Source organism: Erpetoichthys calabaricus, chromosome 8 (assembly GCF_900747795.2).
Source record: "Erpetoichthys calabaricus chromosome 8, fErpCal1.3, whole genome shotgun sequence".
Taxonomy (NCBI): domain Eukaryota; kingdom Metazoa; phylum Chordata; class Cladistia; order Polypteriformes; family Polypteridae; genus Erpetoichthys; species Erpetoichthys calabaricus.
This window is the reverse complement of record NC_041401.2, coordinates 193152527-193170884: the sequence shown is the minus strand read 5'-3', so window position 1 is coordinate 193170884 and position 18358 is coordinate 193152527. Positions and strand designations below refer to the sequence as shown.

The following is an 18358-nucleotide window of genomic DNA, read 5'->3' as shown; positions in this document are numbered from 1 at the left end:
TAGATAGATAGATAGATAGATAGATAGATAGATAGATAGATAGATAGGAAAGGCACTATATAATAGATAGAAAAACTTTATTTTCCCCAGGCTTTTTACAGGACATCAATAATAAATTTAAATAAATAAATAATGTTATTATGTTATGACAAACAACAATCCCCTTAATTATAATTTATCAAGTTATGAGTTTTCATTTAAGAAGCCACACCTGTAATGCTTTCCTAATTTAAAAAAAAACAGTGTGGTGCAGATACCCAACAACTCTGCCCTGGATTAGTGGATTAAGAAGGTGGATGAATGGAATACTATTGGATCAAATATATTTGTTAATCTCTCTGATAATAATAATAATAATAATCTGCTTGTTCCAGTTAAAATAAGACGCTCAGATTCTCAAATTGTGACGTGGAACGAATTTTCGCGTCGCTTCATTCGGTCGGAGGATTTTTGCTGCGCGCACATGGACTCTGCACTTCCGCTGTCGGTGCTGGTCCGCTATATCTCTCACAACTCTGTAGAGTTTAACAAGTAAAACAAAAAACAAGTTTATTTTTTTAAAATAAGCATTTGCTTGTGCATCGTATTGGAAGCGTTTCAGCAGAGCGAGACTGGAGTGTCGTTTAAGAGGTTCTGCATTCTTTAGTGCCGATTATGGTTTAACCAGCGGCACTTTGTTGAGCGACAGCAGGTAAGAATCAAAGAAAAAAGAAAGGCTTGGTGTCGCTTGTAGCTTCACGCTGTTTACAGCACGTTCGCGGTGTTTCTTGCCGATATTCATTTGCACAGTCAGCAGGTGTTACTCGGGGGTTGTTTCGATTCTTAACGGTTTTAATGGACGTAATCCGATACGTGTGTTCCACGTATGAACACAAACGTCCACACATCTTCAGGTCCAGCGAGCCCCCCGTTGAACGGCGGCGATATTAATAACCTTGTAAACCTGTAAGACATGCAGTGCTGTGTGGCGGACGGCTCGTGTACTGTTGGGGGCCACGCCGGATTGGCAGCAGTTGGTCTTTACCTCCACGTAGGTACAGCATAGCCGGTGAGGTCCTCACAGGTGCCGTTTGGTTTTTGAGTTGAAGCGGAGAGCAGAGGCCGCCTGTGTCAGTCACATTTGGAGTTTTTAAGGCTGCCGGCTGCGTGTTTTGGGGGACTGCAGAGGCGCAGGCTGCACGTTTTCCTCATCTTTGACTTCCTGATGGACTTTTGTTCACTTTTGCCCATCAATCCCAGTTTATACTTTTATGTATTTTGGCAGAACTGGGCAGGCGCGGACCGTCTGTTTTGCTGTGGAGGACTCAAAATCATCAGAGGTTTCACTTTTTACATATTTTGTTTTGTGGTCATCTTGTGCTAAAGTCATTTCAATTTATTTTTTGTCCCTTCATCAAGCAACACTCGGTAATCCAGAATGACAAAAGTGAAAACTGAATTTTATACATATTTAAAATTTATATAAAGAAAAATGTATATTCCTTTGACGCAGGTATTCAGACCCTTTACTCCGTAATCCACTGAAGCCCCTCATCTGGATTTGGAGATCTTTCTGCCATTCTTCTAAACAGATCATCTCAACGTCTGTCAGGATGAATGGCCGTGGACAGCAATTTTCAGGACTCCCCAGAGTTGCAAATTTATTAAAAGTAAAAACCTGAAATCTCACACTGACAAAAGATTTTGGTTCCTCGGCTGTGATGCTTGACATTTGGCTCAGGTGGGTCCCATTTCTACTGATCATCATGGAGATGTTTCTACACCTTGTTTGGAGCCCACCTGTGCTCAACTGCTGACTGGACTGATTAGGAACGGCGCACACCAGTGCTGTCTATAGAGGGGTCCAGCAGGTGGGCACAAACCAAACTATGAGGTCTGAGGACCTGCCTGCAGAGCTCACAGCCAGGAAGGTGTTGAGGCTCAGATCTGGAGAAGTTCTCAGGAGCACAGCTGCCTCCTTAATTATTAAGAATAACTGCTCGCTTCAGTGGCCAACCCCCGTGTTTGGTTAATCGGATATACAATTTTAAAAGCTTTTTTTTTTTCTTTGGAATTGTTTCAGTTTCATTATTTGCACTTTTACTTTAAAGCTTCAGTAAAATCAATATTTGGAATTACCTTTTCTTCAAGATCGCATTGAATTTGGATTCTGTATTTGGACTTACATCGTGACAATGCAACGTATAACTGCCTGTGAGTGAATATTCTTCCTTTTTCTTTTATAAATAATCCAACTTTTTTTGTTAATTGTCATAGCCACAGCTGTTCTCACGGGAAACTGTAAACGTTTTAATACGAATGGCATATCAAGATCTCCTTTGGTGTGTAATGTTATTCACGGAATATATACAACATTACCTTTCTTGTCGTCTGTTAAAATTTGCATCACTTCTCCGTGATCATAAATATACACCTGACCGAATTCTTTGAAATTAAACTTTGCTTTAGCTGTTGCGGGACCACAGATTCTCATAGCGTATGGTCCATTATTGTGAAAATCTACGTTTTGAGCATTGAATGATGCGAAGGTGAAAAGATTACTGTAGACTTGTATATTTTGCCTGTAGTGTTTGTGGATTCTGTGGTGGGTTGGTGACCTGCCCAAGGGTTTGTTCCTGCCTTGCGCCCTGTGTTGGCTGGGATTCGCTCCAGCAGACCCCCGTGACTCTGTATATAGTGGGTTGGGAAATGACTGACCGACTGTTTGTGGATTTCACTTTCCCCAAACATCAAATCTTTTAATTCTCTTGGATATGCCTCCTCATTGTGTAGAAACACGACTTTCCCCCGAAGGCAACACGAATTAGACGATCTGCAAGTCTCTGACTTAAACTTCTAAGCCTTACAATATTTAGCTCTATTGTAGGCATGGAGCTGGACAGTTTAACATCTGTGGCAGAGCGACGGGCACTGAGCAGACTCCTGTCAATCATGGAGAACCCACTGCATCCACTGAGCAGGATCATCTCCAGACAGAGGAGCAGCTTCAGCGACAGACTGCTGTCACCGTCCTGCTCCACTGACACACTGAGGAGATCGTCCTCCATCACACTATGTGACTCTTCAATTCCACCGGGGGGGGGGGGGGGGGGTAAACGTTAACATTATTCAAAGTTATTGCATATTGTAATCCTTCTACTTAGCCAATATAAAGGGGTCATTTTGCTTAACGTCTAACTACATCCATAATGGCTAAACATGATACAACATCCTAGTACTGTAGTGTCATAAGTAAGACCCCTCAGAGTTGTTTTTAATGTCTAGTGCAGATCTAGTGCTGTATAAACTGGACACTTGTTACACTTACAGAGAGCAGCCTTTTCATTTGTGAGTGCTCTTCTGCACTTTTGGCAAAAACGTGATCCTGCAAGTTGTAAAAGATGATTGCTATCCTTATAATCCACTGTGTACAGAGGTGCTTACAAGGGATTTGTTTTTATAGTTTTCTGATACAGCAGACATATTTTTTTATTATTTACATGACATTTTTTATAGGGAATTCTTGGGGATTAATAAAGTTATCTATCTATCTATCTATCTATCTATCTATCTATCTATCTATCTATCTATCTATCTATCTATCTATCTATCTATCTATCTATCTATCTATCTATCTATCTATCTATCTATCTATCTATCTATCCTGCCTATTATACTAAACTTAATATCTATGTTTCTCCATACTTATGACATATCACTGATGTCCATATATTCGATCTCTATTCGCCTTTCCGTTATTTCACTGAGTATTAATTTATCTTTTTTTTACCGCTAATGCGATCTTTATCTTTTTTTTAATACTTTTGAATTTTTCTGCTTTCATATTCTGTATCTTGCTCTGCATGTGTTTTGCGCCTACGTTTTTTTTGAGTCTTTTGAATTCCAGTTTTCATTTTCTCTAACCTGCTCTGCATGTGTTTGGCCCCCTCGTTTTTGAACCTCTTAATGACGTTTTACTTTGTTTTCTACTCTTTGTCTTTGCTCTGCCCTGCTATTTTTTTTTCAATTACACCTGGTCCGTGATGATTATTTTCCATTTTTTCGAGTAATAATTTCCTTTTGTTTGTGCTAATGCAATCTTTACTATCTTTTTTTTGATACTGTAGCGACCTCCGCATCCGGCTCAGACGTAGCATCAATCAATACCCCGCTGTCCGTCTTCCGTGCTGTACTCTGCCCTCCCTCAATCGGACCTAACAGTCACTCAGAACAAAAAAGGCTTCTACTTGCCTGGGACGCTACAATACTTTTGAATTTTCCTGCTTTCATATTCTTTACCTTCCTCTACTTGTGTATCGCGCCATCGTTTTTTTTGAGCCTTTTGAATTCCACTGCTTTCATAATCTCTTATCTGTATATATTTTTTTTTTTTGTTCTCTTTTCTCTGCGCTGCTCGCTCTTCTTCACTTAGTCGTCGACGTTTCACTTATAACGTATTGTCCTTATATGCTTTATATGTGCTGAGTGCCCAGGATCTGTGTCTGCTCAAAGCCTTGACACGACTGTGTGTTTTCCTGCCCGTGCTCTTATTTGATATTTTTTTTTAAGTATGGCATGTCTTGCAAGAATCTCGCATTCCACGCCCCCGCGAGACGGCCATGGGACAATCCACGAAGCGTCTCGCAGGGACCGTAATCTCTTTCGTCTCGCTGGTCTTTCCAGTGTCTTCCGAGATGATCATGTCTCGTCTCCCAGGTTTTCCTTTCCAAGATTTTTTTTCTTATAATAGTGAGATACCTCTTGACATTTATGGAGCAATTTGCCTCACTGCTCAAAGCGCTTCAGTGAGTGGGGAGCCACTTCAGCCACCACTGATGTGCAGCAGCCATTTTTGTGCCAGTCTGCTCACCACACCACACATGAGCTGTTAGATGGTGAAGTGGTGAGATTGTTGATAAGAGACAGGGGATAATCAGGAGGCCAGAATGACCAGGCTATGGTGGTCTCAATAATGCAATATACACTCACTGGCCATTTTATTAGGTACACCTTGGTAGTCCCGGGTTGGACCCACTTTTGCCTTCAGAACTGCTGTGTTTCATCATGACATTGATTCAGGAAGATGCTGGAATCATTCCTCAGGGATTTTGGTTCCAGTTGACATGACAGCATCACACAGTTGCTGTAGATCCATGATGTGAATCTCCCGTTCTACCACATCCCAAATATGCTCTACTGGACTGAGATTTGGTGACTGTGGAGGCCATTTGAGTCCAGTGGGCTCATTGTCAAGTTCAAGAAACCAGTTTGAGATGATATGAGCTTTGTGGCATGGCGCATTATCCTGCTGGAAGTGGCCATCAGAAGATGGCAGTCAGAAAGGGATGGACATGGTCAGCAACAATACTTGGGTTTATACAATGCTCATTTGGTACTAAGGGGCCCAAAGTGTGCCAAGAAAATGTCTCCCACACCATCACACCACCACCAGCCTGAAGCGTTGATACAAGGCAGGATGGATCCCTACTTTCATGTTGTTGACGCCAAACTCTGACTCTACCATCTTACTATCTTACATCTTGCCTGATGAAGGGGCCTTAGCTGCCTCAAAAACTTGCATTTGTAATCTATTTAGTTAGCCAATAAAAGGTGTCATTACACCCTACTTTCTCCTACTATCTGAATGTCACAGCAGAAGTTGCGACTCGTCAGACCAGGGAATGTTTTTTTTCAGTCTTCTGTTGTCCAGTTTTGGTGAGCCCATGTGACTTGTTGCCTCAGTTGCCTGTTCTTAGCTGACAGGAGTGGCACCCGGGGTGGTCTCCTGCTGCTGTAGCCCACCTACTTCAAGGTTCAACGTGTTGTGTGTTCAGAGCTGCTCTTCTGCACACCTCAGTTGTCACGAATGCTTATTTGAGTTTCTGTCACCTTTCTATCAGCTCGGACCAGTCTGGCCATTCTCCTCGGACATCTGGCATCAACAAAGCATTTTCACCCACTGGATATTTTCCCTTTTCTGGACAGTTCTCTGTAAGCCCTACAGATGGTTGTGCGTTAAAATCCCAGCAGATCAGCAGTTTCTGAAATACTCGGAGCAGCCCGTCTGGCACCAACAGTTACGTCACGTTCAAAGTCACTTCAGTCACCTTTCTTGCCCATTCCGATGCTCAGTTTGAACTTCAGCAGGTTGTCTTGTCAAGGTCTACAGGCTGAGATGCACTGAGTTGCTGCCACGTGATTGGCTGATTGGATATTTGCGCTAACAAGCAGTTGAACAGGTGTACCTAATAAAGTGGCCGGTGAGTGTCCCCTGATTTATACATTTTTTGTGATGTGCTGCTTTGAGCTTTGTCTTCATGAGGCGTTGGATTGGTTTAGAAATGTGTCACTCACTGAGTTGTTCCCACCCACTTCTAAGCGCAGTGCACCCCTGGTTGTCTGCTGTCGTGTTTATTGGATGTCTGGCTTCAGTGAGACTGCATTTTGGGTAAACCTCTGAAGCCAATCGTTGCGACACATTTGACCAAATGGAGGATATCAGGAAGGGGGCAAATACTTTTACACTTTATTGTATCTGTGCTTCTAACTGACTCTGGGACTGTGAGAGGTGTTTTCAAAAGAAGGACTCTATAGAAAATAAACATGAAAAAATCAGTTGATCTGTCCCATGGCACGCCATGAGGCACTGCAGGAAGCAAATAGGAAAGACTAACGGTCAGTCCAAACAGGCCATAGTTGGCCATTTTCTAACCCACTTGGTCCCTCAACAGGGTCCCAGGGTATCTGCTGGAGCCAATCCCAGCTGACACAGGTCGCATGGCAGGAATAAACCCTGGACAGGGCGCCAGTCCATCACAGGGCAATCACACACCAGAGCCAGTTTAGTGTTGCCAGTTCATCTAACCTGCGTGTCTTTGGACTGTGGGAGGATGCCCACACCGACATGGTGAGAACACGCTGTCACACTTGTGCCATTAGGAGGCAGCTAAAGGGCCTGAGTAATAATAGTAGTACCACACCATACCAGGGGGTGGCGAGCTGCAGAGACTTTCTCTCACTGTCTTCTGCAGACCATCCACGTGAAGTTCCGCTAGGTCCCGGCGCCAATAATGATGCCACTCCTGGTACTGGCGCCTTTGAAGATGTCACTTCCAGTCCCCGATGATGCCACTTCCGGGTCTGGTCCCCCGATGATGTCACTTCCTGTCCCAGCCTTTAAAGCCGCCATATTTGCACTCTTAGATCAGACTCAGGATTCCAACCGGTGAACAACTTGACCAAAATACCTATTTGCAGTCAAGGCATGATATACGGGTGGCTGTCCCAAACCTTTTTGACGTCTGTGGACTGTTACTGTGACAATGCTGATGCCACACAGGGAGGACCTGGGGATGCGGACCCTGTTCTGCCCAGCACTACCAGGGTGCCACCTTGTTTCCCTTACAGAACTAAATTGTGCCATCACCTCATTGTCGGTCATTTTGTAACCCACTGGGTCCTGGGGGTCTGCTGGAGCCTATCCCAGCTAGCATAGGGCATAAGGCAGGAACAAACCCTGGGCAGGACGCCAGTCCATCGTTGGGCGAACACACCACACACACACACACCAGGGCCAATTAGTATTACCAGTCCGCCTAAACTGCATGTTTTTTTGACTGTGTGAGGAAACCCACGCAGACACGGGTGAGAACACGCAATCTCCACGCAGGGAGGACCCGCCACACAACAGCAGCCCCCACCCCTGTGCCACCCTGCCACTCATCTGCCACAGTAATTCATTTTCAGTCATTTGTGCGTAGTTGGAAGCGAGTTGCTAAGCTGAGTGGTGGGTTTCCAAGTGGCTCCTGTGCATCTGTCTCCTGTTTCTGACCGTTTATGTTAAACTCTCACCCAAGTGGCTGCTGGGAACAGTGGAGTCTGCTACTTGTCATACCCTTCCCTGAGAAAAGAGGCTGCCAACAATATGTGATAAAATGATTTCCGACTCATGTGTTTCTGTCATGAAGCCTCCCTTCATGAAACTGGGAAGGTTAACCTCCAATATTTGGGATGTTTTCCTGGCTTTTGAGTCGTGTTTGGACGAGCGCGGCGCTGGCCGCAATTAGAAGCTATTTGTGGCAGACGCTCCGTTTTTAATAACAGTACAGAAAGCGGCTTTACATAATAAAGCAGACGTCTGGCGCAAATGACAGCTTGTCACAGCAGTGAAATAAATCACCTCAACTTCAAAAATCTCTCCGTTTCATTCATAATTATAGCGTTGGGTCAGCGGAAAAACGCATTAACTCGGTAGGAAGTTTTGTCGTGGCTGAACAGGTGCGGGGAGTCGCATTACGCTGGAAAACCTCAAATATGTGTTTGGGGGCTGCGCCTCGGAACTAAGTTAGCCGAACTATTCTGTAACACTTCAGTAATTATTTACCGCTGTGATCTTTCTCATCATCAAATGGGTCATTACGGTAGCAGCTGATGAGAAGAATTCCTATTTAATTGCAGAATGACGGGATGTGAGGGGTCCTTCAGAGTGCTTCTGTCTCTTGAATGATTTGGCACCTCGTCATCTCATAATAGGCTGACGGTTTGAGTTTGGTGTTTTTCCGCCCAGCTGTTTTACTTCTAGACTGTCCTCGAGAAACTGTGACACACATAGACAGACAGACAGACAGACAGACAGATAGACACACACCCATCATCGCGATATCAGGGGACCCTAAAATGTTGAAAACTGGAGATTGAAAATTTTTGATGAATCTAAAGCTTCAGCAGGCCGAGGAGGGGAGGGAAGCGGGGCCCTCCTCACTCACGCGCCCACCTTGGGGTGTAGCTTACCTCCACTTAGCTAGCGAACGAGAGAACCATTTAACGGATTTAGATCGGGATTTTCACGCTAAGGATCGTAGTTCATTTGCAGGAGCGGTATCCATCCATCCATCCATTTTCCAACACGCTGAATCCGAACACAGGGTTACGGGGGTCTGCTGGAGCCAATCCCAGCCAACACAGGGCACAAGGCAGGAACCAGTCCCGGGCAGGGTGCCAACCCACCGCAGAGAAGCGATATATTCATGCTAATTTAAGAGAGATGCAGCAGGCCAAGGGGAGAAGGAAACGTGACCTCAGGAGTGGGCAGCCAGGCGGGCCCTCCTCTCTCACGCGCCTGCCTTACAACCGCTTAGCTAGCGAACGAGAGAACTACTTGACAGATTTAGAGCGTTTTTTTTTTTTCTTTTTTTCTTTTCTAGAATTTGCTTGAACATTCTGGTTGATTTTACGACTTCTCTCATTGCAGTACGTTTCACAGTTTGTTTGCGGTACCGATTTATCTGCATGAATCTGAGAGAGACGCAGCGGGCTGAGGCCATCCTCACTCACACACCCGCCACGGGGCGTATCTTACCTCCGCTTAGCTAGCGAACGAGAGAACTACTTCACGGATTTAGATTGGGATTTTCACGTTAAGGATCGTAGTTCATTTGCAGGAGCGATATAGTCACGCTAATCCAAGAGAGATGCAGCGGGCCAAGGGGAGAGGGAAATGTGACCTCAGGAGTGGGCAGCCAGGCGGGGCTGTCCTTGTCACGCGCCTGCCTCGGGGCGTATCTTACCTCCGCTTAGCTAGCGAACGAGAGAACTACTTGACAGATTTAGAGCAGGTTTTTTTCTAGAATTTGCTTGAACATTCTGGTTGATTTTACGACTTCTCTTATTGCAGTAAGTTTCACAGTTTGTTTGCGGTACCGATTTATCTGCGTGAATCCGAGACAGACGTAGCAGGCTCGGGCCCTCCTCACTCACACACTAACCTTGGGGCGTATTTTACCTCCACTTAGCTAGTGAACGAGAGAACTACTTGACAGATTTAGAACGGGGTTTTTTTTTTCTTTCTAGAATTTGCTTGAACATTCCGGTTGTTTTTGCGACTTCTCTCATGGCGGTAAGAATCCCAGTTCCCTTGCAGGAGCAATATATTTACAATAATCCGAGACAGAGGGTGCGGGCCGAGGGGAGGGGGAAGAGTGACGTCAGGAGTAGAGAGCTGTGCAGGCCCCTCCTCGCTGTCCTTTTTCAGTACCGTGTGGGCGGAGCCGTGGCGGATCTGAGAATACGAGGGGAGACCACTCCCGATTTTTATTTTTCCAGATGTGATCGTTGTTGTCACTTAGCCGCATGGCGTGGTGCAGTCTTGGCTCTGCTCAGTGTCGTCTGGAGGCACTTTGCACTTCACAGACTCTGATATTTACATCCTGGTAATTTAGTTAGTTCTTAAAGCATCAACTTTCGGCCTAAGTTGTTGGAATTCCAGAAATGGAGAGGCGTGCTTTTTGTTTTTTCTGCTAGAATGACTGCAGGCCATCCGCTCATCTTGTGTCTGTCGTTGTTGTGCGGTGTCTGCTTGAGCAAAATAACTAAGTGACATTTAAAAGTAATTTGTTTTTCAATGTCTTTTTATCTAATTGGCATTTATGTACAGGAATTTATATTAAGCAAGTAAATCAAAAATCTGCAACATAAGGTTCCACGAAGCAGACGGCTTCCTCTTGTATTCAGAGGCTTCTCGTCTTTGTGGCTTCATTCAATGTCACATTTCTGTACTTTTTTTTTTCCACCATTAATGCCAGTCTGGGGACGCGAATTACTGAATTATTCATGATGAATCCTCCCATTGAAGATTACTTCAAAACAACTTAAATGGTGTTGAAATCGCGTTTATGGTTACTTTGAATAATGAGAACTTCTCAGACACTCTTTAGGTTTTTTTTTGTATTCAGAGTGTGCTCCATTTATGACTGGGGGAAAAAGATGAATGCGTATGTAAGAAGACTACGTGTTGTTTTATCTGTCTGTCCATTTTCCAACCTGCTGATGCAGTTACTGTTCTATTTTTGTAATAATTGAAATTTACCCACTTTTTATTTCGGTGGGTTCACATTGTGGCCGGGATGCAGGAATGACCGGTCACGGAACAAATGAAAACTTGGGACACCAGCCCTGTCGTCCCGATTAATTAAAGCAGTCCTCTTAGCGTCGCTGTAAACGGCAAAACCACAAAAGTATTGGGGTCTTTGGTGCAGAATAGGAGGTCAGTCACTGGAGCTCCGTCCGGCGGGTCGCTCAGAGTGCAAAAGACGACTCCTTCTGGGTAGCCGTACGCTGCCAGACAGAAGTTTGAGAACACCTCAGTTTCTCCAGTTTTTCTTCAAATGTAATCAGCTGAAATGCAATGAATGACCTAAAATGGGGTAAAGGTAAGCAGTAAACCACCAGTGGTTTAAATTTAAAGTTAAAGTTTAGGTTAACAAAAACTGAATAAATGGAAATGTAAGGATATTACAAATGGGCCGCCTTCAGGGAACAACGAACTGGTTACAACCTCCAGATGTTCTGCAGTAACTCAAGTCAATTTGCACAGGTGTCCCCACTTCTGTTGATCTCTACGTATAAAAGGCAAAGGTCCCCTCACTGACTCTCCCACTTTCCATATTGGTGGGAAGCTGAAATTTCACGTGCTCATTCCTTGCAGTGTACTTATAAAAGTTAGTTATGTTTCATGTCCTATTGCAACACCCAGTGGGACGGGCGGGTGTACCCCCTAAACTGTATATACAGTATAGATAGGGGAAACCCCTCCTCACTATTTCTGTGACTTCCAATTACGTAGGAAGCCCAAATTCCCCATGCTTATCCTTTACACTGTACTTACAAACGTTAAGTATGTTTCATTTCGCGCCTCACCCCGTGACGAACTTCCGAAAATAACGTCTTCTATTTGGCGGTTCTCACCATTATGCCGTAAGGAACTTTCGGAACTGACCTCTCCTTTTGGCAGTTTCATTCCTTATTTCCGTTAACAGAGGATTTATTTCACGGCAGAGACGCACCAGGGCCACCCCCGGTTCCCTTTTCCTTCGCCGTCCGTACACCTACCACGTGGTTGGCTCCCTGCCTATATACATTAACGACATCCCGCGATCGTGTGCCTCCTCACTCACCTCCTTACTTTCCTCAGCTGTTTGTCGTGCTCACTGCTCCCTTCTTCTTTACTCCACTGTTTCAAGCCTGTTATTGTTCGCCTTGCTTCACGTCTTCCTGCTGGTGACTCCTGCCATTTCATTTAGCTTCTTCACACTCTTAATCCTCCGGACGGCCTCAGCATGCTCTACTTTTGAAGGTCGGCGCACCAATTATGTTTCTACGAAACTTACAACCACCAAAATTTTGTAACGGCACCAGGCGTCAGATCAGATCTCTGCATAAGAACCTCATTGAGGCAACTGTCTTCACTGGCACTGGCTCAGGGGAGACCCTCTCATACCCTCTGACCTCCCATTCCAATTCAAACGCCTCCAATTTCCAGTAACGGTCTGTTTCGCTATGACAATAAATAAGTCAGAGGGCCAGACTCTCAAAAACGTCGGCATTGACTTGACACAGGATTGCTCCTCACATGGCTGACTGTACGTTGCATGCTCAAGAGTGAGCTCGGCAGACAGCCTGGTCATTTTACAGCCCGAGGGCAGAACTGCAAACGTCGTTTACAAAGAGATCCTTACATCCTAAAAATGTGCATTTCACATACACAACATTTATAATTCTAAATTAAACTCTTTACAATTATCAAATTCACTCTCAGTACTAAAATAAGCCTACGACGATTACATTGACAATCATGTTACGTTATGTTTAAAATATTTTCTTTTCTTTTTCGTAACTTCTTTAACACACTACTTCTCCGCTGCGAAGCGCCGGTATTTTGCTAGTTACTTATAAACCCCTCTGTGTGGCTTAAAGCAGAGTTGGAGCAGACTGTGTGACTACACCCTCTGAAGTACAACTTGGACAATAGTCCAGCGAGAATGGCAAGAAAACGGCAATTTAACAAATGAAATGAGACACGGCATTATTACCCTTAGAAGTTTAGGTGTTTTACTTTGTAGAAATTGCAAAACAAGTCCAAGTGTCAGCGAGTCCAGTGGTGTCCCACACAATCCAAAGGCAACTGGAAACTGGAGGAAACTCTGATAGGAAGAGATCTGGCAGAGCCAAAGTCACCAGCCAATCAGGAGACGAGTTTCTGAGGGTCACCAGCTCATGTGATCACAGGCGCCTCACAGCACAACAGCTTAACAGTGCAGGTTGACAAAAGCGAATGTCAGTTTGTGCTGCAGGTGTGACAGGGCGAGTGGCAGGAAAGAAAGCCATTCCTTAAAGGGCAAACCAGGGCCTTGCAGTACCTGTGGCTGTGGACTGCTGCAGACTGGAAGAAAGTCTTACTGAGCGATGAATCCAAATTTGAAATCTTCGGTTCATCAGTGATGCTGCATGTTTGCACGCTGTCAAGCTGATGACAGGATGGCACCACAGTGCGTGACACCAGCTGTCAGACGTGGAGGAGGAAGTGTGATGGTCTGAGTTGGTGACTCGCACAGAGTGACTGGCATTCTGAATCAGAAGGGTCACCGCGGTTTGGCTGTTACGCAGCAAAAGGTGCAGGCTACTTTGATGAATCCAAAGTTTGAATAATATTTGTATTTGTAATGACTCCTTGACTTGTTTTATTATTTGCCATTATTTATTTGCTCTATGCCTTGGTTTCATGAAACATTAAGACATTTAACTGTGGACATTTCCATAAAAACTGAGGTGTTCTAAAACTTTTGACCGGTAGTGTATTCTACTGACCACAAACTCATTCTATCTCCTACACGCTCCTAAAGCAGCTCTGAGATCGGCGGTCACAGACATGGCATTTACTGAGCACTTTGGTGGCATCTCCCACCTGCTTCGTCCCTGTGCTCGTCCCTCTCTGCCTCCAGAGGTATCTCGTATGCCCACTGGTCCTGTGAGACCCTCTGGTGACCATACATCCAGGCAGATGGACTCTAGCAGCAGGATGCTGTGCTGTGTCTGCAGTGTGGCGATCTCGGACCTGCCATCTCACCAGCTTCTCCAGATTGTCTGATCCTCCTCGGACACATCCTAACCACCTCTCAGGTTGACCCATGTACACTACGTTATTATTTCTGTGGCACACCTGGGTAGCTCTAGTGGTGCCCCCACTAAGCTGTGGCACACTGGCTGAAAACCACTGAACTAGAAAACAGCATGGTGCTGCACTGTGAGTGTTCAAATTACCCATAAGCCATTGCGAACGTGTTGTATTGTATCAGCTTCTGTCCATTGTGGGTACCACGTCATCTTCAAATTTACTTTTTGATTCCCCCTCATGAATGAACAACAAACTGCTAAGCACAAATGAGGATGTCTGCTGGGATACCGCAGTCAATAACGGCCTTGTAGGGGACATTAAGATGGTCGGGCCTGTCCAGATGTACATTTGAATGCAGCAGCAGCAGCTCGTGGTCAGTGCATCCATTATTCTGTCCTTCCATACAAGTTAAACCCCACTGTTTTTGGATTTTCTTCCGTCCCTCACAGTCATTTGCTCCTTCATGGCTTCCCGGCCAGGTAAAGGGAAGGTCTCTGGGTCCAGCTGGGATGCCACCCAATCCTTGACAATCAAAATAGCTAAGTATACGCCTCAGTTTGGAAACTGACAAAATGAAGTTATGTCCTCAGTAAGCAGTGAGGTCCAAGTGGCCAAGCTGAAGTGCAAACTTCGTGGCTAATTAAGGCTCTGGAGCGACTGTTGAGCCTGCAGTGGTTCCGGTGGAACTGAGGTAACAATTCATTTGTGATACGCAAATTCACTTTGGCTAAAAGTGTCCGCACAATAAATGTGTGTGCTGTTTTTAATCTTTCTGCTGTCAGAAAATACTAAGTCTACTCCAAGGTTAAAAAGCCATGACAGGCCGTGACAAAGTAATGAAATCCAGAGAGACAGCGTTGACGGCTAAAGTCTCAGAAGCAAAAGCAGAGCTCCTTACGGTAGCAACAAAAAAAATTAAATGAATATGACCGAGAAAGCTGAGCCAGCAAGGAAGCAGAACAATAGAAAATCGATAGTTTGAGCTGTGGTGCAGGAGATCACGCCGCATACCAAGACAAACGATCGGTTAGTTTTAAATGCCAGCAAATCTCAGCTTCATGAGAGAAAAAGAGGATCATTAATGTTAGAAAAGTCAACAACGAACGACCAGGAGAGGCGTAGAAATCTGTGGTGTTGCCCGGGCCGCTTCCTCTGACGGTGGCTGTGTGGCTCGCACCCTGAGCTCAGTCCTTCTTGTCACTCGGTCAGATCTTCACGCGAGTCTCCCTTTGCTTCTTCTACTCCTGTTTAATGTTTGGTCTTTACAGTGCTGTGTTCTCCCCCTTCCTGATATCTTCATTTTTGTATATTTGTCCAGTGAATGGCTTCAGATCTTTAGACAAAATGTAACGTGTGTGGGGTTGTGGGGTACACCAGTACTGGAGCAGCACGGAGAAAAACAAATTTCAAAAGGGTATGGTACCAGCATTTTGGGATCTTTGGTAAAGGTCAGGTTTCCCCTCAGTCTCCTGCACCTCAAACCCAACTTGCCGTTCACTACTGTGGATGTGAAGAAACGTAGGGGTTTTGTAGACGTCACGAAATGAAAACAACAAGCGTTGATGCAATTGGGGGACTTCATGGGGGACCCCCAAAAACTCTCATCTCTCTTTCTTTTATTGCTTTGATGTGATCATATCTTCATGGGTTTGGTGATCTGGACTACATGTTTGAACCCCCCAGATTCCATCCATCCCCTATCCTCCCCTCCAATTTTGACACAATCAGGACTTCACAGGGAACAACTGTGTAGACGATCTTGACTTTATGGGGGACCCCCCCAAAACACCCCTACTTATTGCTTCAAAGCAATTGGGACTTCACGGGGGACCACCAAACTCCCCCCCCTCCCCATTTCTTTTGACGTGATCATAACTTCATGGGGTTCAACTGTGTAGGCAATATGGACTTCATGGGGGACCCCCAAACTTTCCTCTCCCATTCTTGCTTTAATGTGACCGTGGCTTCACAGGGTTCAGCTGCATAGATGATCTAGACTTCACGGTTGACCCCCAAACTCCAACCATCACCCCCCCCCCCCCCCAATTGCTTTGACATCATCAGGACTTCACAGTGGACAACAGCAGCATAGGTGACCTTGACTTTACCGGGGACCCCCAAACCCCCACCGCATTGCTTCAAAGTAATCAGGACTTCACAGTGGACAACTGTGTTGACAAAATGGACCTGACAGAGGAGCCACAAATTGTTTCCCCCACCCCCATTTCTTCAACATGATCAAGACTTCACAGGGCTGAACTGTGTAGGCAATCTGAAGTTGATGTGGGACCCCAAAACTTCCCTCCCTCCCTTATTGCTTTGACGTGATCGTGACCTCACGTGGGTTCAACTGCATAGGCAATCTGGACTACACAGGGACCCCCAAACTCCCCACCCCCCTCCCTCTCTTTGACACAACTGGGACTTCACAGCACACAATTGCATAGACAATCTGGACTTCAACAGTTGACCCCCCCACCCACCCATTGCTGAGATGTGATGAGAACTTCATGGCTATCAATAGGGAAGCATTGTGTAGTGTGGCGCACCTGGGAGGCTGGAGTAAGACAGCGAGGGGTCTAGAGGTGAGGGAATTGGGGGCTTTGCAGTTACTGGCCTAAACAATTCCCCCCCCCCCCCCCAAAACTTCCCTCAACAGGAGAATTATTTTGGTACCAGTGCTGAAGTCTGAAAGCTGATATTAATATGGAAGTCAACAGTTTTGTACCATTCCAACACTAAATGTGCGATAAATGGAACCGCACTCAAGTGTCCTCTTGAGGACAAACCTGTTGCGATTCTCTCTCTCTCTCTCTCTCTCTCTCTCTCTCCATCGTGTGTTGAATTTTTTTCTTAAATATCCATATTACTAACTGAGAATAAACCGGATATGGACGCAGGGATACGGCGATGGGACCATGAGATGTACTGCGCAGGCGCGCGTCCCATAAACCGTAAGCGATGTCGTATCCACCGCGAACGTGAATGAGAAATGAAGCAACAACGCGCCCATAGCTGCCACTAATGACACAACCACACAAAAAAGAGGATTCTGCGCTGCACCCCGAACGTGAGAGGCTACGGAGGCCCCACAGGTCCACAAAGAGAGTACGAAATGCGCATGCATCACCGCCATATTGTGAGTGGCACTACTGCGGAGTGAAGTTAGGAATAATGTGCTGCTTGGGATTGTACAAACCGCTGAACGCTTTACACCAAATTCAAACACAGTACAGCTCAACAATACAAACACGAGCTCACCTGGATAAGATCAATGAACGCAGGCGCCTACAACGCGCGTCTGAAACTGCAGAAGCAAAGCAGGCACGGGTTCAAAATGAAAGACCACAACTGACGGAGATAAATAATCTCTTTCAAATCTATTTTGGGTTACCCAAGACCAGGGGTTGGCGAGCGGAGCCCCCTAGTTTAATTATAAAGGAGCATTGTTTTGACATTTAAGTAATGGTTTCATATTTATCCTTTCATCTTTTAAGATATTAAAGCCCTGGCCTATGCAGGTTGAAAAGCCTGCTGCTTGAGTTTGAGGGGTCAGGCTATCTTGTACCGGTGTGCCTGTGGTAAGACGAGTGACATCTGCAGTTTGGTACTTTGTGGAGATCTCTGAAAATGTTTGGAGCCAGTCGTTGTTTTTTATCTACAGTTAGGTCCATAAATATTTGGACAGAGACAACTTTTTTCTAATTTTGGTTCTGTACATTACCACAATAAATTTTAAATTAAACAACTCCGATGCAGTTGAAGTGCAGACTTTCAGCTTTAATTCAGTGGGGTGAACAAAACGATTGCATAAAAATGTGAGGCAACTAAAGCATTTTTTGAACACAATCCCTTCATTTCATGGGCTCAAAAGTAATTGGACAATTGACTCTTTGGCTATTTCATGGGCAGGTGTGGACAAGTCCATCGTTATGTCATTATCAATGAAGCAGATAAAAGGCCTGGAGTTGATTTGAGGTGTGGTGCTTGCATGTGGAAGATTCTTTTATCAGGAACATGTTGTAATTCTTTGTGCCAGCCAATGTCTCCGTAAGGGAATAAAAGTAGGTAAACCATAGGATCGCAATTCATATTGAGCGTGGAATTCTGTTTACAAGAGTTGCCTATGTGATAGATGCAAATGTCCCTTTCGGCAGGTGGTTCGCCATCTTCTCCGATGAAAATCGCTGCAACATCGGTGTGACATGTCGGGGCATTGTATCGGGCCAGTGTGGGGAAGGGTTTGGAAGAGGACGAATAGGAATCGAGAAATGCCATGTCGGCTGCGTGTGGGCGGGACCGGTTTTGAAGTGGAAGCAGGACGAACCAGAAGAGTAATATACAGTATATAAGAAATAGGCCCACCTTTTCAAAATCCTGTTTTTACCTTATCATTCTGAGGTTTCTGTGGTGGGTTGGCACCATGCCTGG

At 45.2% G+C, this 18358-nt stretch overlaps 1 protein-coding gene across 1 annotated transcript in view; it reads left to right on the top strand.

Annotated features, from left to right (window-relative positions):
* Positions 1–443: 443 nt before the first annotated feature.
* Positions 444–18358, top strand: part of ube2f (ubiquitin-conjugating enzyme E2F (putative)) — a 164412-nt gene continuing 146497 nt past the window's right edge. The window contains exon 1 of the mRNA XM_028808029.2: positions 444–691. The gene's annotated coding sequence lies outside the window, so the exon portion shown is untranslated. The remainder of the gene's footprint in view (positions 692–18358) is intronic.